The sequence below is a fragment of the Dasypus novemcinctus genome, chromosome 30 (assembly GCF_030445035.2).
Source record: "Dasypus novemcinctus isolate mDasNov1 chromosome 30, mDasNov1.1.hap2, whole genome shotgun sequence".
NCBI lineage: Eukaryota > Metazoa > Chordata > Mammalia > Cingulata > Dasypodidae > Dasypus > Dasypus novemcinctus.
Window position 1 is genome coordinate 24,710,513 of NC_080702.1, and position 26,003 is coordinate 24,736,515.

Genomic DNA, 26,003 nt, shown 5'->3' on the forward strand with positions numbered 1-26,003 from the left:
AAGTGCTCCTTAGGGATCTAGGGGAATCCAAGCAACATCAGCAAGCCACATGGCCTCATAAAATCAACAATCCCTTGGTGGGAACTATCTGGAAACATATGAAAATTTATTTCACCAATATAACATATATGCTCATTTGTAATTCTCCTAATCATAGTTCTTCTACTCCCTTTATTTGAACCTATAATTTCAATGCACCTGTTAAGTATATTTCTTAGAGACTAACATGTTCATATTGTTCATATCCTGTACGAGCCCTGAAATCCAACAGTTTTGTGTGCAATTACAACTTTCCAGTTAAGGTTTTGGCTTGGAAAACTAACAAAATGATGACGAAGGACCAGTGTCTTCCACCAAACAAGGTGTACCATCAATGGTAAGCAAAACAATTCCTTTTCTCTATTCCTAATATCCACATCCTTCCCCAGCATGGAGCAGTCATAGTGGACATTGTCCAAAATAGCTTAAGATTGAGGAGTGAAGAAAAATAAGGGGGAGAATGTAACCATGGACCATAGAAGATTTATTGTTATTCTAGCTATTATCTTGTATGATGGCATGATTTCTAACATTGATATAAAAAATTAAATAAATCCATCAAAAGTACAGTGAACACCTAAAACATCCTTACTGAATACCTTGACTAACAAGAAAAATAAAATCAAACCAATCTTATAACAATCAGAAAGAAAGAAACAAAGATTAAAATAGAAATGATTGAAATTGAGAACAAAATATAATAGAGGAAACTAAGAAATAAAAAGCTGGCTTTTGAGACAATTAATAAAAGTGACAGACCTTTAGATAGACTAACAAAGAAAAAAGAGAGAAGAGGAAAATAAAATCAGGAATGAAAAGGGGAACATTATTCCTGACCTCAAAGAAACAAAAATGATCATAAAAGGATACTATGAAAAACTGTATGACAATAAATTAGACAAACTAGATGAAATGAAAATCTTTCTAAAATGTCATGAGCAAACTACATGGACACTAGAAGAAAGACATCAACAAACTAATCAGTAATAAAGAGATTGATTCAGTCATCAAAAATCCCCAAAGAGAACACAGAACCAGATGACATCATAGGTGATTTTTACCAATAATTTCAGAAAGAATTATGACCAGTCTTGCTCAAACATTTCCAAAAAATTGAAGAGTAAAGAAAATTACCCAACTCATTTTATGAAGCCAACATAATCCTAATACCAAAGCCAGATAAGAATACCAAAAGAAAATAAAATTACAGGCCCATCTCTCTAATGAAAATAGATGCAAATATTCTCAATAAAATATATGCAAACAAATTTCAACAGCACAATAAAATAGACAGCACAATAAATTTTTTGATTTTTAATTCCCAGTATGCAAAGGTGATTCAACACATGGAAAACAATTCATGTAATACATCACATTAAAAAGTGGAGGAGAAAAAGCACATGATCATCTCAACTGTTGTAGAAAGCGTTTGATAAAATCCGGCATGCTTTTTGATAAAACACTTCAAAAAGATGGAAATAAAAGGAAAATTCCCCAAAATAATACAGGGCATATATGAAAAACCCACATCCAAAATTCTACTCAATGGGGAAAATTTGAAAGCCTTCCAAGATCCATAACAAGTAAATGATTTCACACCCATTATTCAACTTTGTGCAAGAAGTTCTAGCTAAAACAACTAGGAAAAATAAAAGAAATAAAGACACCCAATTCAGAAAAAAGAAGTAATACTCTCACTATTCACAGATGCAATAAACCTAAATGTAGACTATCTTAAAGTATCTAAGAAAAAGCTACACAAGTAAAGAACAACCTCAGGAGGAAAGAGGAAATGAATAAAAAATCTATTTATAACACCAATAAAAATACTCAAATATCTAGGAGTTAACATAACCAGGGAGATAAAAGACTTATACTCAGCAAACTTATTTATAAATACAAGTATTTTTGTAGTGTATTAAACAAAAATCTAACTTCCTACAGGAGACAAAATGAAAATGTTAAAATGTAATGATAATTCTTTTGGGGGGTGAAATAAAATGTATAAAGATATAGGTGGTAACAAGTAAGAAAAATGGCATAGGCAGAGGGGTAGAGGAAAAATTTATATTCCTGCTATTAGACTTAATTTGGTTTCAAAGAAATATAGTTGCTTCATATTTAGAATTTTATCCCCATGGTAACCACAAAGAAAATAGATAGAAAATATGTACAAATGGATATGAGAAGGCAATCAAGATGTTATAACATTTACAATGTACACTATGCACATGGTAACAATCAGATGATAGTATCTTATCTGTAACAAATGTTCCACTATAGTGTCATGTGTTGATAGAGGGGCGTTGTTTGGGAATTCTGCACATGTGCATGATTGCTTCATAAGTTTACAAATTCTGTCATAAAAATATATTTTAAAAACAATGGTGGGTTTGTTGGGGGAAAAATACACCAAATGTAAGATTAGGACTATAATTAATGGTAAGATTTTGAAAATATTCTTTCATAATTTGTACAAAACATCTCATGACAATGCAGGGTGTTGGTGGAGGGTTGATGTGTGCGACCTCTGTGTGATGTTATGCATGTCTGCTTTGTAAGTTCACAAATTTTACTATACACTTTTTGTTTATGTATGTTCATACATAAATGATATAAATATAATAATAATAGGGTGGATTGGGGAAATATTTTGGTTAGTAGCAATATTTTTATATTGCTCTGTAATCGTTGCTTGAAGATGTTTAACAATGCAAGTGTGAGTTATGAGAGTCCTGTATGATGTTACATATGTTTGTTTTGTAAGTCCACAACTATTACTATACACTAATTGTTTATATATGTTTATGTATGAATGATATACTTCAATAATTTTTTTAAAAAGTGCTGTAACAAGAAAAATGAAATAAATATAAAATCAAACATTAATGGAAGTTAAGAACTAAAAATGTGTAAGACCTAAAAAGGAAAAAAAATAGTCAAATAGCAGGAGAAATTCCACTATTATCAGTAGTGCTTTTAAATGCAAATACTTAAAGTAACCAGTCAAAAGGTAGAGATTGGCATTATGAAAAAAAAGCATTTCCCAAAGGAAATTGTGGGAACATGGTGTTGGTTAGCAGGTAAGGCTCAGCACTGTCACAAAAACAATGGGAAAAAAATCTAAAGCTGTCAGAGGGACCTGTTTTGGGGCTCAGCAGATCAGGACAGCACTTCACAACCCACAGGAGGTTGAGGGGCAGAGATGAAGAAGCTGAAACTACAAATGGTAAGTTACTAAACCTCATGGCCACCAGGAAGGAATCCCCTCCTCCACCACTGAGCTATTCAGTGGCAGTAAAACCCATGGAGCATTGAAGCTAATTGAAAGTAGGTAAGACATTTTACTTCCTGCCAGCTGTTAGAAGGAAAAAGAAAGGAAGAGTCATGGGACTTTTTTTTTCAGTGAATTCAGTCAGTGGAGCTGATTTTGAATCTTAGATCTGGCCAGACGAAAACACTAAGAGAGATACATGTCTCTGGAAACATGCACTAAAAAGTGCTATCAGCTGGCAGATCTGGAATTTACATGGACAGAAACTGCTTTCAGAACTCTTTTTGCAATCCCTGGGAAAAAGGCTGGTTCCCATTAGTGAGTCCTGGGCACAGTTTTTGATAACTTAATCTAGGCTATTTTTAAAAGTTAGGATAAATAAAACCAACTATCAGAGAGCTGTGAAAAATAATAACAATAGGCATGAGAGAGAAATTAGTCATCAGAGTAAATTCACCAACATATCAGATGACTAGACATTAGAAAAAATTATGAGCCATACTAGGAGACAGGAAGAGATGGTTTAGCCAAAGGAACAAACCAAATATCCTGAAGAGATTAAGAATTTGAATCAATTAAACTGTGATAATCACACAGTTTTCATAGGTCATCTTAAAGAAACAAAAAATAAATATGACAAAAGACAGAAAGGATATTAAGAAGACAAAGGGTAAGCATAAAGAAAACATTGAGAGTATGCAAAGCAAAGTAACTGAACTGATGGGAAGGAAAGACATGATGGATGAGATTAAAAATAAATTAGAAGCATATAGGAGCAGATTTGAACTGCTTGAAGACAGAATTAGTGATTTTGAAGACAGACCAGCTTAATTGGAAAAGACAAGAGAACAGTAAGAGAAGATAAATGAAAATTGGAACAGGTCTCAGGGAATTGAATGACAATGTAAGTTGCAAAAATATACACATTATAGGGATCCCAGAAGGAGAGGAGAATGGAAAAGGGACAGAAATAATATTTGAGGAAATAATGACTGAAAATTTCCCTACCCTCATGGAAGACATAAATAATTTGCAAGAAAGACAAAACACCTCAAACAGAATAAACACAAATACACCAAGACACCTACTATTCAGAATAATAAATATCAGAGATAAAGAGAAGATTTTAAAAGCAGCAAGAGAAAAGCAAAAATCACATACAAGCATAACTCAATAAGATTAAGTGCTGCCCTCTCATTAGAAACAATGGAGGAGAGAAGAAAGTGTTATAATGTAATGAAGGTATTGAATGAGAAAAACTGCCAGCCAGGAACTCTTTATTTGACAAAGCTGTCCTTCAAAAATGAGGGTGAGTTCAAAGAAGTCTTCATAAACAAAAAACAAAAACAAAACCCTGATAGAATATGTTACCAATGTAACAGAACAACAAGAGAGAATAAAGGGAGTGCTGCAGCCTGAAAGGAAAAAAATAAATAAAATGAACAAGGGCAAGAAACTTGGAGAAGAGTGTAGAAATGAAGAATATTAGAAAGGTTAAAAAAATAGTCTATAGTATGACACAGTGACTAAAAGTCAAAGTTCAAAATAAAAGTAATGTCTTTACAATGATAACAGTGAATGTTAATGGCTTGAACTCACCAATCAAAATACACAGACTGATAGAATGGATTAAAAAATATGACCCATCCATATGGTATCTTCAAGAGTCTCACCTCAGACATAAGAACACAAACAGGGGAAAAGTGAAAAGTTGGGAAAAGATATTCCATGCAAATAGTAACCAAATAGACCTAGATTAGGAATACTAATATTGGACAAAATAGACTTTAGATGCAAAACTGTTATAAGGGATGAAGAATGTCCTTATCAATAAAATGCACAAATCAAGAAGAGGAAATGGCTGTTCTAAATATGTATGTACCTAACTTCAGTTCACAGAGATACATGAGGCAGACACTGGCAAAGCTGAGGGAGAAATAGAAATAAATAAATAGATGTGTCTACAGTAAAAGTTGAAGACTTCATTACAACACTCTAAGTTTTGGATAGAACATATGGAAAGAGGATAAATAAAGAAAAAGAAATCTTGAAGATTATGATAAGTGAACTAGACTTAACAAACATCTATAGAGCATTGCACCCCAGAACAGGAGGATATACAATCTTCTCATGTGCTTATTGATCCTTTCCAAGGTAGAACATATGTTGTCTCAGAAGACAAGTCTCAATAAAGTTAAAAAGGCTTAAATTATATAAAATACTTTCTCTGATCATTAACATATGAAACTGGGATTCAATAATGGACAGAAAAGGAGAAAATCAATCAATATAGAGGGATTAAACATCACACTCTTAAAAATCAGTAAGTCAAAGAAGAAATCACAAGAGAAGTCATCAAATATCTTCAGATGAATGGAAATGAGAACACAGCATATGAAAACATATGGGACACCACAAAGGCAGTACTGAGAGGGAAATATATAGCACTCAAATCTTATATTAAAAAAGAAGAAAGAGGTAAAATTGAAGATGTGAATGCACACCTGGAAGAACTAGAACAAGAACAGCAAACTAATCCCAAACCGAAGTGAAGGAAAAAAAATGGTAAAGACCAAGGCAGAAATCAATGTAATCAAGAACCAAAAAGTAATAGAGAGCATCAACAAAACCAAAAGTTGGTTTTTTGAGAAAAACAAAAAGATCCATAAACCTTTAGCTATACTGACAAAGAAAAAAAGAGAAAAGATGCAAAAAAGTAAATCATAATTGAGAGGGGGGACATTTCTGCTTACTGTGAAGAAAGAAGAGATCATAAGAGGATGATATGAATAACTGTATGCCAAAAAACTAGAAAATGTAGACGAGATGGACAAATTACTGGAAACACACGAAACATATACTGTGACTTTTATCATGAATATATTTTTAATTTTTTTAAAGACACATATTACCAAAAAAATTTACATAAAAGTGTAATGGATTCCCATATGCCCCATTCTCTTCACCTCTCACCCTTCCCCACATTACCAACTTCTTTCATTAGTGTGGTACATTCATTGCAATTGATAAATTTGGAACATCTCACTAAGCATGGATTGTAGTTCACATTGCAGTATTCACTGTGTTCCACTAAATTCTGTAGGTTATGGCAGGATATATAATGCAATGTCATTCAGGACAATTCCATGTCCCAAAAGTACCCCCATACTAAACCTCTTTTTCCCTCTCCCTGCCTTCAGCATCTCCAGTGACCAGGGTTTCCTCATCAGTAATGTGATTTCTTCCATGGCTAGAATCACAATCAGTCTATAGTAGAATACCATTAAACCACTCTAGTCAATATTTTATTCTCCAATCCTAAGGATTCTGAGATGGTGATGCCCATTCTATCTCTAATTGAGAGGGGCTGTCACTGTATATGGCTGACAGATGAGACTCTCTTGCTTGCAGATACAGACTCATTTCCTTGGTATGGTCATTGCCCCTCCTCACCACATTCTTAGTTGTCCTGGATGAATGCAATGAGCTGGAGAGTAGGTGTTGCAACTCTAAGACTCTGGACCTAGCTGGTACAAGGGCAGCCCAATGATTCAAGTCTTTTGGATACCCCTACCAAATCCAGCACCAAATAGAGGGTTGAATAGAAGGGACAGTAGAGGCACATGGAGAGAAGTCACATCTGAGTCCATCTCCATCACATTCAGGAGCAAAAACATGAAGTAGGGCCTACTGGTGAGGCACCAACCTCCAGAACTATCTGCCATGACCATAGGACCTTGGTGTCTCCAGAGCCCCCAGGAGCCCCATTATTTGAGGTAGTATCTAATGAGGCAGTCTATGAGATCCTGCTGAGATATGCATAAGCATTACCTTGGGGATGACCTCCTGACTCACTTTGAAGTCTCTTAGCCACATAAAATCACTTGGATTTACCTTTCACCCTTTTTATTCAAGGACTTTTTCCAGTTGCATTGCTTGTTATTTGGTAGTAATCCCTCAGGAAGTTTCATCCCTGGGAGTCCTGCCTCATGCTGTGGGGAGGTAATATTTACATGCTGAGTTTTGCTTAGAGAGAAACAACATTTAAGCAACATGGAGGCTCTCAGGAGGTAACTCTTAGGCATCATACAGCATTGGGCAATGCTGAATTTCAAGATCAAAGGTTCATAAGCAAAGTTGTCCATATCAATAGTCCACTAATGGACTGTCCTTTGCTGTCATTTCCCTGCACATGGGATATTTTTGCTGTTCTATTAGAGACTGGCAGAGCTCCCCAGGATGGAAATTCAATATTCTTTTGGTTCTTGTGTGAACCTCTGCTCACTGAGACAACAACCCATTAAAATTTGAACATATTTATGTAGCCTATATATGCCCTGGAGAACTTCCTCCCCTGTATTCCCCGTTACTAACACCTCACACCAATGATCCTACCCTGACACAGTTGTAACCCTACTGTGGTGCAAAACTTCTTCAAAAATGAAGCCAGGAATACTGCCAAATACAATCAGTAGGAAGATGAAATAATAATGATAGATTTAAACATAATAAATATAATATATAATAATTTAGAAAAACTAAAGCTAAAATTAAATTAAACATTGGGATATTAAGAAATAATGAAAAATGTTTAGAAATTTTTTTGACATTTTGCCTTTCATCACTGTAATATCTGTTGTCCTGTACTTACACTGACATTTTCTATTTTCTGCCATTTCTTACCCAGTGTCTTACTTTTTTCATTTTTTCTTCAAAGAAGTTTTAGGTCACAGTAAAGTCACATGTAGAACACAGGCCACCCCCATATATTCAATATCCTCCCTTTTTCCCCCTTCCCATATCAATAATCTTTTTATATGTGGATAAAGTATCTGTTACAACTGATGTACAAATATTAAAACATAGTCATGGACCATAGTCAATAGTTTACATTATGGTTTATACTCTAGACAACACACTTTTATAAATTTTTGATGAAATTCAACATGACCTCTATCCATCATTGTGAGATCATGCAGAACCCTTACATGGCCCCCTAAATGCCTCCTTTTCTAACTAATCTATTCCTTCCTCCCCTCCTTTAAGGGCTCACAGCGGCCATGAGGTTTCATTCCTTGAAGGACAAGGTCCATACTTGCAACAACACTGAAGGCTTGACACACTGGTCTGTCCTAACATTTTAGGAGCAGCCAATGCTCTCAAGAGACACTCACCACTCTGAGAACATATCTGGCCTTCCGAGGATGGAAGTTCAATCCCTTACCACTCATTATGTGGGTCTCCACCCACTGATACAACACATTATGACAAAATGATCAATTGCACATTCTCTAGAGGGTTGCCTCAGGTGTACCCTGTCTCAAATGCCCATGCATACAACAGCCTAAACCAGTAACCCTTCCTTGTCATATTGACAAAGGAGCTTTCCCAAATTGTAATTTCAACAACACACCTGCTAATCCCCAGTGTTCACTGGCTCCCTCCCCCAAATCTACCCAAGTTCTTCCAGGGACCACCCAACCAACGGTCCCCACCCTACCCACTGTCAAACTTGCAACACACAACCCAATAATATCACTATATTCCCGTCATATTCCTTCACTGCACAACTATTCACTTCTATCTTATAGTATTTTTCCATATGGGCATTGGTTCACAAACATTTCTCCCTGTCTATTTCTTTTAAACTTGTCTTCCAGCCTATAGCTTTCTGTGTCTGCTTGATTTGCTTAATTCATATCAGTGGGGTTATGTAATATTTGTCCTTCATTCCTGGCTTGCTTCACTAAACAAGAAGTCTTCAAGATTCATCCATGTTGTTCAATGTGTTATTAATGTATTCCTTCTCCCAGCGGTGCAATATTCCAGTGTATTTATATACCATATTTTCTTTATCCATTCATAGTTTGATGGACATTTGGGTTAATTCCAACTTTTTGCAAAAGTGAATAATGTTGCAGTGAACATTGGTATGGATATATCTGTTCATGTGCTTGCATTCAATTGTTCTGGGTATATGTCAAGCAGTGAATTTGCTGGATCACATGGCAGAACTATAATTAGCTTTTTGAGGAACTGTAAAACTGTTCACCACAATGGCTGGACCATTCTACATCCCCATCTACAGCGGATGAGTGTTACCATTCCTCCACGTCCTCTCCTATACTTGTAGTCCTCTTTTTTTTTTTTTTTTAATGGTCACTAGTCTAATGGGTGTAAGATGATTTTTTTTGTACTTTTTATTTTTTAATATATATTTTCATATTTACTTGTCTTTTTTAAAAGATACATTGATCACAAAAAATGTTATGTAAAAAATATGAGTTTCCTGTATACCCTCCCAACCCCCCCAACTCCTCCCACCTCAACAACCTCTTTCACTATTGTGGCACATTCATTGCATTTGGTGAATACATTTTGGAGCACTGCTACAACACATGGATTATAGTTTACATTATAGTTTACACTCTCCCCAGTCCATTCAGTTGATTATGGCAGGATACATAATGTCCTGCATCTGTCCCTGGGTTACACTCAGGACAACTCCAAGTCTTGAAAATGACCCCGCATCGCACTTCTTCCCTCTCCCTGCCCTCAGCAACTCCAGTGGCTGCTGTCTCCACATCAATGATACAATTCCTTCCACTGCTAGAGTCATGATAGTTCTATAGTAGAACACCAGTAAGTCCACTCTAATCCAAATTTTATTCCTCCATTCTGTGGACCCCGGGATGGTGAAGTCCACTACACCTCTAAATCAAGAGGGGATAGCTAGTTATATTTATCATGTTTTCGTGTGTCTTTTAGACCTCGTTTTTTCTTCTTTGGAGAAGTGTCCATTCAAATCATTGCCCATTTTTTTAAAAGTTTGTCTTTTTATTTTTGATATGTAAGATTTCTTTATATATGCTGGATATTAGTCTACTATCATATATATGTTTACCAAATATTTTCTCCCATTGAGTAAGCTGTGTTTTCACTTTCTTGAAAAACTCCTTGGAGGTTCAAAGATTTTTAATTTTGAGGAAATCCCATTTATCTATTATTATTTCTTTCACTGTTTAAGTTTTGGGTGTAAAATTCATGAAACCATTTCCTGTTACAGGGTCCTACAGATGCTTCCTTATGTTATCTTCCAAGGCCTTTATAGTCTTGGCTCTAATATTTAGATATTTGATTCATCTTGAGTTGATATTTGTATTAGTTTTGAGATTGTTTTCCTCTCTCATTTTTTGGATATGGATATCCAGTTCTCCAAGCACCATCTGTCGAAAAGGCCATTCTTTCCCTGTTGAGTGGACTTAGTGGCCTTGTCAAATATCATATGACTGTATATGTGAGGATCTATTTCAGAACTCTCAAGTCAGTTCCATTTATCAGTATGTCTGTCCTTGTGCCTATACCATATAGTTTTGACCACTGTAGCTTTGTAGTATGTTTTAAACTCTTATAATGCCATTCCTTCAATTCCATTTTTATTCACTGATATGTCTTTGGTGATTCAATGCCTCTTGCCCCTCCAGATAAATTGGTAATCATATGCAGCAACACATCAAATGAATTATGCACCATGACAAAGTGGTATCATTCCTGGTATGCAAGGACGGTTCAACATAAGAAAAAACATGTAATGCATGAAGTATACAGATCAAATGAAAGAATCACATGACCATCTCTATAGATGTAGAAAAGGCATTTAACAAAATAAAGCATCCTTTCTTGATAAAAACAGTGCAAAGATAGGATGGAAGGAAACATCTTCATCATGATAAAGGGTATATATGAAAAACACAATTAATATCATATAGAATTTTGAAATCATAAAAGATTTCTCTCTAAGATTGGGAACAGAAAAAGGATGTCCACCTATCACTGCTCCTATTTAACATTGTTTTAGAAATATTTGTTCAGGCACTTAGGCAAGAAAAAGATATAAAAACCTTAAATTGGAAAGGAAGAAGTCAAAATTTCACTATTTAAAAATGCTATGATCCTATACATAGAAAGCCTGAGAAATCTACAACAAATTTTCTAGAGCATATAAATGAGTTCGGTAAAGTCACAGGTTATAAAATCAATGCATAAAAGTCAGTAGCATTTCTGTACACCAATAGTGAGCCCATGTGAGGAGGAAATCAAGAAAAAATGCCATTTGCAATACTAAATTTAAAAAATCAAATAACTAGGATGAATTTAACTGAAGATATAAATGACTTACACACATAAAACTACACAAGACTGTTAAAGGAAATCAAAGAAGACTTAAATAAAGGGAATAATATTTCCTGTTCATGGATGGAAGGTTAAGCATCATTAAGATGTCTATCATACTCAAACTGATCTACAGATTTAAAGCAATCCCAATAAAAATCAATGCAATATTTTTTAGCATATTGGAAAAAACTAACTATGAAATTTATTTGGAATGGCAAGAGGCTCCAAATAGCCATACACTGACTTTAGAAGAAATAGAATACCTCAAAAAAACAATCACAAGTGAAGTATTCGAAACATCATCAAAAACCTTCCAAAGATGAAAAGCCTGGACCAGATGGCTTCACAAGTGAATTCTACCAATCATTCATATATGAACTAATACTGACCTTGCTCAAGCTCTTCCAAAATAGAACAGGAAATAATGCTACCAAACTCATTCTTTGAAACCTACATCACCTTAATACTAAAACCAGATAAAATACAATAAAAGAATATAAGAGGCAAATATCTCTAATGAATATATATGCAAAAGTCATCAACAAAATATTTGCAAACAGTATCCAAAAATACATTAAAAGAATTATACACCACACTCAAGTGGGTTTTATCCCATGTATGCAAGGGTGGTTCAACGCAAGAAATCATTTAGCATAATAAACCACGTTAATAATTTGAAGAAGAAATCACATGATCCCCTCAATTGATGCACAAAAAGCATTTGACAAAAATAGAACACCATTTCTTGATAATAACACTTCAAAAGATAGGAATAGAGGGAAGTTTTCACAATGTGGGAAAATACATACATGAAAAACCTACAGTTAACATTATACTCAATGTTGAAAGACTGAAAGCTTTCCTGCTGAGATTAGAAACAAGACAGGGATGCTGTCATGATTTTTACCCAATATTGTGCTAGAAGTTCTAGCTAGAGCAATTAGACTAGGAAAAGAAATAAAAGGCACCCAAATAGGAAAGGGAGAAGTAAAACTTTCGCTATCTGCTGACGTCATGATTGTATATCTAGAATACCCTGAAAAATCCACACCAAAGCTACTAGAATTAATAAATGAGCATTAGTAAATCAGCAACATGGCAGGATGCAAGGTTAATCTGCAAAAGTCAATAGCATTTCTATACACTACTGATGTGCAATCTTAGGAGGAAATCAGAAAAAGAAATCCACTTATAACAGTGACAAAAACAATCACATATTTAGTAAAACACTTAACCAAGGACATAAAGGACATATATTTAGAAAACTGCAAAATGTTTCTAAAGGAATCTGAAGAGGACTTAAATAAATGGAAGGACATTCTGTGTTCATGGATTGAAAGAGTAAATATTGTCAAGATGTCAATTCTACCAAAACTGATTTACAGATTCAATGTAATTCCAGTAAAAATCACAAGAGCCTTCTTTGCAGAAGCTGAAAAGCCAGTAATCAGATTTATTTGGAAGGGTAAGGGAAACTGAATAGCAAAAAAATTCTTAACAAAGATTTATGAAGTTGGAGGACTCTTCCTGAGTTTAAAGCGTATTACCTATCTTCAGTGGTCAAAACAGCATGGTACTGACATAAGGACAGAGAATTTGACCAAAGGAACAAAATTTAAAACTGAGAAATTAATCCCTCATCCTCAGTCAAGTGATTTTTGAGAAAGCTATTAAGTCCACACAACTGGGCCAGAGCAGTCTATTCAACAAATAGTGCTGGGACAATTGGATAGCCATATCCAAAAGAAAGAAAGAGGACCCCACTCTCACACCTTATACAAAAATAACTAAAAATGGATCAAGGACTTCAATATGAAAACAACCATAAAACTCATAGAAGAAAATGTAGGGAAACATTTTCAAGGTGTTTTTGTAGGTGGTAGTTTCTTAAATCCTATGCCCAAAGCAAGAGCAACCAAAGGAAAAAAAATAGATAAATGAGACCTCCTCAAAATTTAACATTTTTGAACTTCAAAGGACTTTGTGAGAAGGCTTAAATGGCAGCTGATTCAATGGGAGAAAATATTTTTTAATCACATAACCGATAAGGGTTTACTATCATGATCTATAAAGAGATCTCACAAACTCAACAATAAAAAACTAAATACCTGAATAAAAAATGGGCTAAAGACTTGAAAAGATAACTGTCTAAAGAAGAAATAAAAATGAAGAAACACATGAAAAATGTTCAGCATCACAATGATTAGGGAAATAAAACTCAAAACTACAATGAGTTATCATTTCACACCTATTATAATTGCTCCTATTAAAAAGCTGGAAAACTGTAAATGCTGGAAGGGACATGGAGAGATAGGAATTCTTATTCATGGTTGTAGGGAATGTAGAATGGTACAACCACTGTGGAGGACTTTTTGCCCTTCCTAACAAAGTTGAATATAGATTTGCTATGGGACCCTACAATACCATTTTTAGGTATATACCCAAAATAATTGAAATCAGTGCCATGAATAGATATCTGCACAGTGCTATTCATAGTCAAAAATTTGAAACAACCCAGGTGTCCATCAACTGATGAATGAATAAACAAATTGTGGAGTATACACATGATGGGATATTATGCATCAGCAAGAAGAAATGAAGTTGTGAAACATATGACAACATGGATGATTCTGGAGGATATTATATTGAGTGAAGCAAGTGAGACACAAAAGGAAAAATGGTGTATGACTGCTCTATTATGAATTAAATGTATTATGTAAAACATGAATATGGGTAGAACTGTATATTTAAGACCATTTTTCCTTGATGCTGAACAAAGGTAAATAATACTACATAATGTTAATATCAGACCAAATAAACACAGCATTGTACTAAGTGAAGTAGAACAGATACAGAGTACTGCATATTGTATGATTCTATTTATAAAAAATGTAAATATAAATTAATTCATAAAGGTAAAACTTAGTTGTTATGTAGGTCTGAGGAAGGACTATTAAGGGGTATGAATCTTTCTTTTTGGAGTTATGAAATAGTTCTAGATTTTTTAATGTGATGAATGTACAACACTTTGATTATACTAACCATTGATTATATGCTTTGGATAGAATATCCAGAAACAGCAGCTATGTACAGTCAGGGAAGCACAGAGAGATTAAGAACTGAAGAATTGTCTTGTTTCTTTCTCTGATTTTTATTACTATAAATATTGAAGTAATGGAAGTGCTCTAATAATTATTGAAGTGATGAGTGCACAATACTGTGATTATAGCAAATACCATTGATTATACACCTTGGAGGAATTGTATGCTCTATTATTATGTACCAATACATAAAATTCAAAGATACAAGCAAGTTGAGCATGAAAGGATTGAAAAATGCATACCATGCAAGTAGTAATCAAAGGGATTCTAGGGTGGCTATACCAATATTGGATAAAATACACTTTCAGTGGTTAATAATTATGAGGGACAAAGATAGTCATTATAGATGATAAATGGAAAAATTCAACAGGAAGATGTAATGTGTAAATATATATGCACCTAATGAGAGAACCCCAAAATATATGAATATTTAGAGAGAAATTGACAGTTCTACATTAAAATAGGAGGTTTGAGCGCATCTCTCATCATAATGAGTTGAACATCTAGTAAGAAGATCAATAAGGAAGTACTGAATTTGAATGATATACTAAACCAGCTAGACATAGCAGACATATATAAGTCATGTCATGCAACAAAAGCAGAATATGCATTCTTCTCAAGTGTATGTAGATCATTCTCCAGGATAGGCCATATGTTTGATCACAAAACAAGTCTCAATAAATTCAAATATATTGCTATCATACATTCTATTCTCTCTGACTAAAAGTGAAAGAAGAAATCAGATGGAGAAATGGAAAATTGACCAATATGTGGAAATAAAACAGCATAACTTTTTACATTTTATTTTGAAAGCAGCTTTAGATTACATTAATGTTACAATGAAAATATAGAGATCCCCATATACCCCAACCACTCCCCATCTACAATTTCCCATTTACATCTTTTTTTTTTAGTGTGGTACATTTGTTAAAATTCATGAACACATATTGAAGCATTGTCACTAACAATAGTACATTATAGATTACATATTGGACCACACAATTTTATAGGTTTTGACAGAAGGTATATAGCTGTATCCATAACTGCTATTTCATGGAGAACAATTCCAATGTCCCCAAAATGTCGTATATTACACCAATTCTTCCTTCTGTCTCCCCTTAGAAACTCAGGTGCCTGTGCCTTTATATCATTATTACAAGTTGTTCCATTGCTAGAATTGTAAGTCTAATTTAGACCATAATTATATTCTCCATTATGTTTGTTCATTCCTTAATCTTGAGGATTTGGGGATGGTGATGCCCACTCTGTTATGAGGGGCTTAGATTCCATGGGGCAGATGGATGGAACTGCCTTGCTTGCAGTTGTAGATACTCTCTGACATTTGTTTGGGCATTTTCCATTATCATTCTTTTGTGAGTTTTCCTGGGCATGTCCAATGAACTGGAGGGTATGTGTTGCAACTCTACCGAGATTCAGGGCTCAACTGGCATATGAACAGACAAGATATAAGTCCCTGGGACATATATTTAACAAGTATAATGCTAACTATAGGTGCAAATAAAAGTGGCAGAAAAGCCATATGTAAGGAAATTATAAATGAGTCTAACTCTGTTTACATTAGGGAGCATATATTCCAAAGTGTGACCTACTGAGAGGGTGTCAAATTCCTGAGATTGTCTGCCCTGCGTATAGCGTCTAAATTCTCTAAATCTCTCAAGAGTGCTGCTATTTGCGGCATTGTTTACTGTGGAAGTCAATGAAATCCTCCTGAGATGTGCATGTAGTCTTTTTCCAAATGGATCACTAGTTCCTGCTTGGTAATTCTCCCTAAGAACCAAGGAGGCTCCTTCTCTGGAAGTCATGTCCCACAACCAAGAAATCATTAGGTAAAAGAGAAAATCAGAAGATGAATTAGGAAATATCTTCAGGGTAAGTGCAAATGAAAACAACATACCAAAACTTATGGGACACTGCAAAGGAAGTTCTGAGAGGAAAAATTATAGTATTAAAGAGCAGAGAAAACTGAATTAGAATCTGTGAAATTGGAATGATTCATGATTTTACTAACCATCTGGAAATACTTGAGCTTCCATTATATCCAGGGGATTACGAAGAAGAAACAAAGGTTAACTAAAGCAGACTAACATATTAACCACTCTTTTCAGTGATGACAAAGACTGCCGTTTCTAATAGGAGGAAAAAGTAACAAAGAGAACAAGCTGACAATATCAAAGTCTGCTGATCTCAGCATAGGGTGACATTCTTACACCAACATTCTGCTTGTTAATTAAATAACTGTAACTCGAGGACACCATGACTGGAAGGTCCACAGTCCTTGTAGTCCATGTAGTTCACATCATCTTTGTAGCACATGAGGTTCATATACTAACCGTCCTTAATATCCCTTTAATCCCTCCCCATTCCTCCACATCTTCCTTTTTTTTTCAGGTGACAATATAAGCTGTTCCCCTTTGAGTAGAAACATCTTTTGGTGCTGCTCTTGCTTTATTGCAACTTTACCTCTATAAATTCTGTATTCCTCTTTTAAGTCTGTTTATTTTGTCTTAAATGCAGCAGTACTTGTTCAGAAGTGGGATCCAAAGGTGGATGCCAGGACAATGCCTCTAATGTCTTGGTGATAAGCATGATACATACAGTAATCCTTTACAGTCGTCTCTTGTTTCATAGCCTGCATCAGTGAGCCATGGGAGTCAATGAGATCCTGCTGAGATTGTGCATAGGCATAACCTTTGGAATGACTTCCCAACTTATTTCGAAGTCTCTTAGCCATATAAACTCATTTTTCTTTACCTTTTCCCCCTTTGGTCAAGGTCCTTTTCCAGCTGCATTGCTAGTTTGTGTTTGTTAGTATTCCCTTGGTGCCATGGAGGTTTATCCTTGGGAGCCATGTTCCATGCTGGGGGGCATGGTAATGTATTTATATGGTGAGTTCACCTTGGAGAAAAGCCATATTTGAGCAACAAGGATGCTCCCAGGTGGCAACTCTTAGGCAACCTATAATAATAGGCTAAGTTTCAATTTCAAGAGTAAATTTTTATATGTATGGTAACCATATTTTTTCCTTCTCCCTCTTGGTTCTATCCTAGTTTAACTACATTTCTATAACAATATTTCACAAATACTAATGATGATTCATGGGGCCTTGTAAAGAATTTGGTCTTATCATTCATATCTATAAGCCTGAATGCTCAAACCTTTGCTAATTAATTTACACTGCTGTCTGACAATTATACAGTAAAAATACAGTATAATCTAAAATAAATATTTAAATGCTTACTATACACGGCCTCTAAATAAAAGTTATTCATTTAAGGAAAAAAAATCTTCTAAGTTCTTTATATACTAACTGTGTGTGTATATATAGGTATATATATATATATATATATAATTTCAAAGGATTTCACAAAATTTTAAATACAAAATAACTTTAAAAGTTTCAAAAGTTTATGTAAAATTAAATTGCATGTATTACATTATTTTCTTATATACAGTGTACTGCCTTTATGTTTCATTAATCCTTGTTAAAAATTGTATATTATGGTTTTAAAGTACAGTAAGATGTTTTAAGTTGCATTAATAAAGTCTTAAGTATTTCAACAAATATGCCAGTACAAAATGTGTTTTCATAGATTCATGTGTATAGTTTCACTACATTATTTAGAAAAAACAAGGAATAATTGTAAAACACTTAACAACATTAATGTTTTCTGTTCTGTTTCCATGTTAACTATACTTAAACCTGGAGAGCCACATTAATCGAATTAGTGCTGGTAACGTTTAGTAACTTTTGTACTGACTAACTTTATAAAAAGAAAACAGAAAAATGCTGACTGATTTTTATGCGTGCAATTAAGTCATGGCTTAGCCCAAAAATCAACCAGTCCCCATAACTTGCCTCCAAAAACGTGTTTCAAAAATTTGTCCTTATAGATGTTTCATAAATGTTTTTTCACTGAAATACTGATAAAATAGTAAATTGAACAAGCAACATTTCTGACAATTTTGATTTACTTAAATATGTGCTCCCTAAATGTATACAGATTTATTGATTAAAAAAGCTAATATTTCTTCTACTAAGTGTTTAATAGAAAAAAGGTAAATAATGTTTGCTTTTAACTAAATGATGTCATTATTCTGAGAAGTTTATTTTGGGTAGTAATTGTATGTTGTAAAATGTTCAGAGATAGTTTGCAAAATAATTTTAGTAACTTGTACATGTAAAGTATATAGAATGCTTATTTTTTTAATTAAGGAAAAGAGCTTGAGTATCGTTCCATAAAGAAAAGTCACTCAGATTTCCTTAAAGACCAAATGAAGAAAAATCTGTACTTCAAAGGTAAAATATATGAATCTTCTAAGGAAAAACTTCAGTTTGTCCAACCCTATGCTAAGTTCCTTGGTCATGTTGCTTCCTTCAAGAACTCTCACTAGACCACTCTTCTCTCAAGGCCATCCTTTACTTTCCAGAACGCATGACCAAATGACAACACCTTGTCTTTCTTGGGATCCTTGGATATTGACTTTTATGTGTCCCTTGCTTTACTTCCATTGCCTAGCCCTTTAAAATTTCCTCAAAAACTCCTAACCTGTAACTTTCTCACTCTTGGATCCTATCCTTTCAGCATTCCTCTCCTTGAAGCATGGGTTCTTAGAACCCTCTTCTCTAGGGCTTCCTAATTACTCCCTCCCCTTCCAGCTGTGTGTAACTGAAAAAGGAGAGAATCCATGTGGGGAACAAACCCTAAGTTGTGCTGATCATTCTCATCCCATCTGCTATTACAGCCAAACCTTGGATGCAGTAACTCATAATCTTCCCTCCTGCCTATGCATGGTCATTGTTTCAGGCAGTCACTGAAATAATCCTAGACTTTGCTTTCACAATTTTTGTGCACTGTACTGTGGAGCCTCTGATAAAAAGCCATCATATCCAGCTTTTCTCTACATGCTAACATTCAGGCCCAGAAGCCTCCCTGTTAAATACCACTAACATTTCACAATAAAATGCATTAAGTTTCTCAACTTTGATACATTCTTCCCCAACTTGCCCACCAGATATGACTCTGAGCCCCAAAAAAGCCTTGCTCGTCTTGATTCTGTTCTGAGCTAAGGCCAGACCTCACTGAACCCCCTCTGAAAAAAACCTGAAAATATCTTGTTTACAGGTACATGCTATCATAATGAAAAAGGGACATGTCCCCTCCATGTGGCTTCCTCAGCTCAACAGACCTAACTCACAGTGGTTATGCTGGCCTGCTGGTTGGAAAAATTAAAGCAGTTACCATTTATACAGACAGTCATTATGCCTCTGGAAACACCAATGTTCCCTTATATCCTTTGGCCAGCCCATCAAAAACAAGGCTTGGGAAGTGAATTTTCTCAGTTCTTTTCTTCCCAAGGCAATAGCAACAGTGAAAAGTGAAGAACATAGTGGAACTGACTCAGAAGAAGCTGAAGGAAATGTGCTAGTGGACACTGGTCCTGAACGAGGTACAAATATGAAACACTAAGTGAACTATTGTAGCATACCAAGCAACCTTGCCTTCTCCCTCTGCACTGGTGCAATGGACCCTAAAAGATGTCCTTAAATGACATTGTAGAAGCTCAGGTGACTATATTTGCCCCAGATCTTAAAAATATGGAAGGCCAAGGAGGACATAAAAACCCCAGAGTGGACTTTGGGTCAGCCCCTACTGTCTACTCATCCTTCCAGATATCATCACTCACCCAATGATTACTCACCTTCACACTCACAGCCACTGGACTCCCAGTAAGCTTGAAAAGCTTTCAAGAATATATTGGTGGGAAAATTTTTAATCTAAAAATCAAGAAGGAGCTGCAAGCTACAGCCTCTGCCCTCAATGCAACCTGGTTCAACCTTTTTTGCTTGCCCCTGGAATGTTCCCACCACCTCAAGGTTTTTTGAGATCTTGCAAATCAGCATGATCCAATTCCCTCCATGTCTATAATATAAGGATCGCCTTGTTTTAGTCTGTAAGTTCTCTCAGTGAGTAGATATTTTTCCTGTAAACATCTACCACATTAAAAGCCAAAATTCTATTAAGAAAAATCATCACCTGGTTGGGAGTTCCTTGAGAAATCCATAGTAGTGGGCACTCGCTGTGTAGGACAACTCCTTTCTAAACTTCTATCAACTGCACCCCTCCTGCAGCACCTCCAATGTTCCTATTAACCCCAATCAGCAGAGCTTGTTGAAAGCATCTGTGATCTAACAAAACATAGATAGGGAAAGTTACTGAATGATTTCCCCTCCCTTGGGTTAAAGTTCTCCCCTAGTCCTCATGAACTTACAGAGATGTCCTTTAGGTCTTCACCAACTTTCCCCTTATGAAATAGTTAATGGCAGACCCAAACCCTTATTTCCCTGGTCACAAACTGCTGACATTAGCCCCTTTGGTATGTGGTGTGAGGTAAGGGTGCTCCCACAATTTTTTTTGCAAATGGAGACAGAGTTTCTCAGCACCATTTGATGAAGTGACTATTCCTTTGCAATGGAGTCATTTTTGTCATCTTGTAAACTTCAGTTGGCCATAAAAATTAGAGTTGACAGGTGAACTCAAACTGACTCATGGACATGGACAACTGATCAAAATAAATGCTGCTTTAATGACAGTGTTTCTTACTATTTGATGAAAATCAAATCCGAATAATAAGATACCATTTCACATACATTACAACAAATCTTAACAAACATTGCGCAATAATGCAATTTGTTGATGTTCTGGTAGTATATGGGAGACCTATGTTTTATGTATCATTGTTCTGTAGACACACAACTTTTCTAATAAAGGAAAAAATATTTTAAAAAGTGAAGATTAAGTCTACACTGTGTGAATGTTAGAGTATCAAGATAAATGGAAAATAGAAACTCCACACATTTGACTGCTATGCTCCTCCAAGTAAAACCAATGATAAAGAAACTCTTGTTTTTGCAGTTTAGTGTATCACTTCATAGCCTTAATTCAAACAAAACAATCGATAAGAAAAATTAGTAAAACATTTTCTAGAATTGAACCATCCCTTATTATGGTGACTTAGGAAAATTATCCATAGCTGTCTTGTAGAAACACCATCATGGCATCAATGAATGGTGGTACATATCTATGGTGACCTAGATGGCACAATGGTGCATTCCAGCATTGAGGCTGAGAAATATTTTCAGAAGCTAGTAACTCACAGAAGCAATTTAATTTTGTGATTCTGAGGAAGTCTATAGGATAATATATATGTCCTAACAGTAAATAAGTGCAACAAAACTCATGTCCTTCAAATTCCTTTCTGCAAAATTAAGATAATAACAGAAATAACTCATAGGATTGTTGAAAAAAGTAATTGAACTAGTCCAATTAAAGAGGTCAGTGGCTTATAATAAATAAATATTACTAACTTGAAGAGTTAATAGGTTAAGAGTACAAAGGAAAGATGGTTACTTGTTCCTTGGGCTTTTTCAATTTGAAGATTATCCCAAGGTGTCTTGTACACTCTGGATATATTGTGAGAGTTGCAGGAAAAAAAGCAATTGTGGCAAGATGATGGCTTTTATTTTTACCATATTGAATTAGCTATGAAGCCAATTTTACTCACCTGAAAATTGTAACTTGAACATTAACCATATAAAGAAAATAAATTTTGGGGGGTAATCTAGTCCTTTAATTTTTTTAACAAATCAATTTCATTGATACATATTAATAAAGCATAAAACCATCCAAAGTGTACAATTAATGGTATTCAGTGTAATCACATAGTTATGCATTCATGACTTCAACATTCCTAGCTCTTTCATTACTCCAAAAATAATGATAAACAACAAAATAATCACCTCTCAATCTATGCTTTCCCTGCCATACATAACTTCAATTCTTTTTCCTTCTTTCTAGAATATTTGTATTTATATTTTTAAAAAACAATCTTATGTATGCAATATCACCCATGTTTGTGTTTTGCATGTGGTTTTATTAGCTTATACATTCCCATGCTACAGTTGTTATCTTTCCTTCTAGTAATATATATGACCCAAGAATTTCCCTTACAATGACAGTCATACCCATGTAATAGCTCTGCTGGCTACAAAGACTGTGATGAGCTCTCACCATTTCTATTTGTTTCCAAATATTTACAAGCAGACTTTCTGCTGATTCTGCACAGATTAACATTCAACTCTCCATTCTCTACCCTCCTTCTATTTTCTGGTGACCTATAATTAATAATTCTAATTGTTAATTCCATGAGGTTACCTCATAAATTTAGCTCATAAAAATGCAATCATCCAATATTTGTCCTTCACTCAACATAATGTCCTCCAGGTTCATCCACGTTATCATATACTTTATGTGTTCATTTCTTCTTACCACTGTATAATATTCCATCATGTTTATACGCAACAATTTGTTCAGACATTCATCAGTTGATAGACACCTACATTGGTTCTTACTTTTGGAAATTGTGCATAATGCTGCTAAGAACATCAGAGAGCAGATATCTGTTCATGTCACCACTCTAAATTCCTCTCATATATACCTCATTAAGGTATTGCAAGGTCACATGGCGAGTCTAAATTCAACTTGTGTAGAAACCGGCAAAGCATTCTCCACAGAGGGCCTATCATTCTACATTCCCACCAAGAGTGTTTAAGTGTTCCTATCTATCCACATCCTCTTCAACATTTACAATTTTCTGAACTTTTCAATAGTGTCTAGAATAATAGGTGAGAAATGGTATTTCATTTTAGTTTAGAATTGAATTTCCCTAATCACTAGTGATATTGAACATTTTTTCATGTCTTTCTTTGCCATTTGAATTTCATCTTTGTACACTTGTCAAGTCTTTTGCTCACTTTTTAATTGGAGAATTGTATTTTTATAATTAAGTTGTGTCTTCTTTTTTAAATTATTTTTTAAAGTTAATAGTTCGCATAAAACGTTACATATCCCAGTGTCCACAGGATGGAGGAATAGAGTATGGATTAGAGTGGACTTACTGATATTCTACTATGGAACTATAGTGATTAGTAATGGAAGAAAATGTAGTATTGATGTGGAGAATTTGGCCATGGTAGCTACTGAGCGAAGGGAGGCAGAAGAAGAGGTATTGATGTGGGGGCATTTTCAGGTCTTGGAGTTGTCCTGGGTAGTACCGCAGGGACAGTTGCTGGACATTTTATGTCCTGCCATGGCCCACTGGGTGGACTGGGGGAAAGAGTAAACTACAATGTAACCATTATCCATGTGGTACAGCAGTGCTCCAAAATGTATTCACCAGATGCAATGAGTGTCCTATGATGAAAGATGTTGTTGATATGGGAGGAGTGGGGGGAGGCGATGGGGGGGTACATGGGGATCTCATTTTTTTTAAATTGTAACATTAAAAAAAACTAATGAGAAAAAAATAAAACCAGAAAAAACAAACAAAAACATGAGGTTCCCATATATCCCACTCCCCACCCTCCCAACCTCATTAATTTTTAACTGTTTTTTATAATGATACATAGATCACAAAAATGTTACATTCAAAAAATATTAAAGGTTCTCATATACCCATCCCCCCTCACCTCACTCCTCCCACATCAACAACCTCTTTCATCACTGTGGCACATTCATTGCATTTGGTGAATACATTTTGGAGCATTGCTGCACCACAAGGATAATAGTTTACATTGCAATTTATACTCTCCCCCAGTACATTCAGTGGGTTATGGAAGGATGTATAATGTCTAGCATCTGTCCCTGAAATATCATTTAGGACAATTCCAAGTCCCAAACGTGCCCCCACATCACATCTCTTCTTCCCTCTCCCTGCCCTTAGCAACTACTGTGGTCACTTACATATGGATAGAAAAACCTTATCAGATATATTTTTGCCAAATGTTCTCCCCCATTGAATCAGCTGCCTTTTCACACTTTTGACAAACTCCTTTGAGGTACAAAACTGCTTAATTTTGAGAAAGCTATTTTTCTATTTTCTCTTTCATTGCTTATGCATTGGGTGTAAGGTTTAAGGAACAACTGCTTACTGTACGATTTGAGGATATTTTACTACATTTTCTTCTAGGAGTTTTATATTTGTTGCTTTTATATTTAAGTCCTTCATCCATTTTGAGTTAATTTTTGTATAAGGTGTGAGATAGGGTCCTCTTTTTTGATTTTGGATATCGTTGTCCAATTCTCCGAGGACCATTTATTGAATAGACTCTTCTGGCACAACTGGCATGGCTTGACAGCTTTGTCAAAAATTACTTGACAGTAGATGCAAAGGTCAATTTATGAGTTTTTTATTTGTTTCAATTTTTTATCTGTTTTTATGTCAGTATCATGCTGTTTTTTACCATGTAGCTAACTAATATGCTTTAAAGTCCTGAAGCTGACAGCCCTCCATCTTTGTTCTTCTTTTTAAAGATATTTTTGGTTATTTGGGGGTTATTATTCTTTTTTTAAAGATATTTTGGTTACTCAGGGATTAGTAACCCTTCTTTTTGTAAGATATTTTTGGTTATTAGGGGGGTTATTAACCTTCGAAATATATTTGATAATTGGTTTTCTATTTCTCCAAAATAGTCTGCTGAGAATTTTTTGGGATTGTTTTGATTCTGTAAACCAGTTTGGGTAGAATTAACATCTCAATGATATTTATTCTTCTAATCCATGAACCCCAAGTGTCCTTTCATTTATTTAAGTCTTCTTCAGGCTCTTTTAGCAATGCTTTGTAGTTATCTGAACACTGGTTCTTTATGTCCTTGGTTTATTTAATTCCTAAATATTTTATTTGCTATCAAACTGATTTTTTTTATGATTTCCTCCTCAGATTGCAGATTAGTAGGGTAGAGAAATGCAATTGATTTTTGCATATTAATCTTGTATCTCAGGGGAATGGGGGCAAAAATAAATAAATTTTTTTAAAAAAGAAAAAAAATAACCTTGTATCCCACCACTTTGTTGAAGTCATCTATTAGTTTTTATAGCTTCATTGCGGATTTTTCAGGAGATTCTACATATAAAATAATATCATCAGTGAGTAGTGAAACTTTTACTTCTTCCAGTCTTATTTGGGTGCCTTTTATTTCTTTTTTTTTTTAATTTATTTTTTTTATTAAAGTTATTTATTTATTTTTTAAAATTACATTAAAAAAATATGAGGTCCCAATCAACCCCACCGCCCCCACCCCCCACTCTCCCCACAGCAACACTCTCTCCCATCATTGTGACACATCCATTGCACCCGGTAAGTACATCTCTGAACATCACTGCACCCCGTAGTCAATGGTCCACATCATAGCCCACACTCTCCCCCGTTCCATCCAGTGGGCCCTGGAGGGATCTACAATGTCCCGTAATTGTCCGTGAAGTGCCACCCAGGACAACTCCACGTCCCGAAAACGCCTCCACATCTCATCTCTTCCTCCCATTCCCCAAACCCAGCAG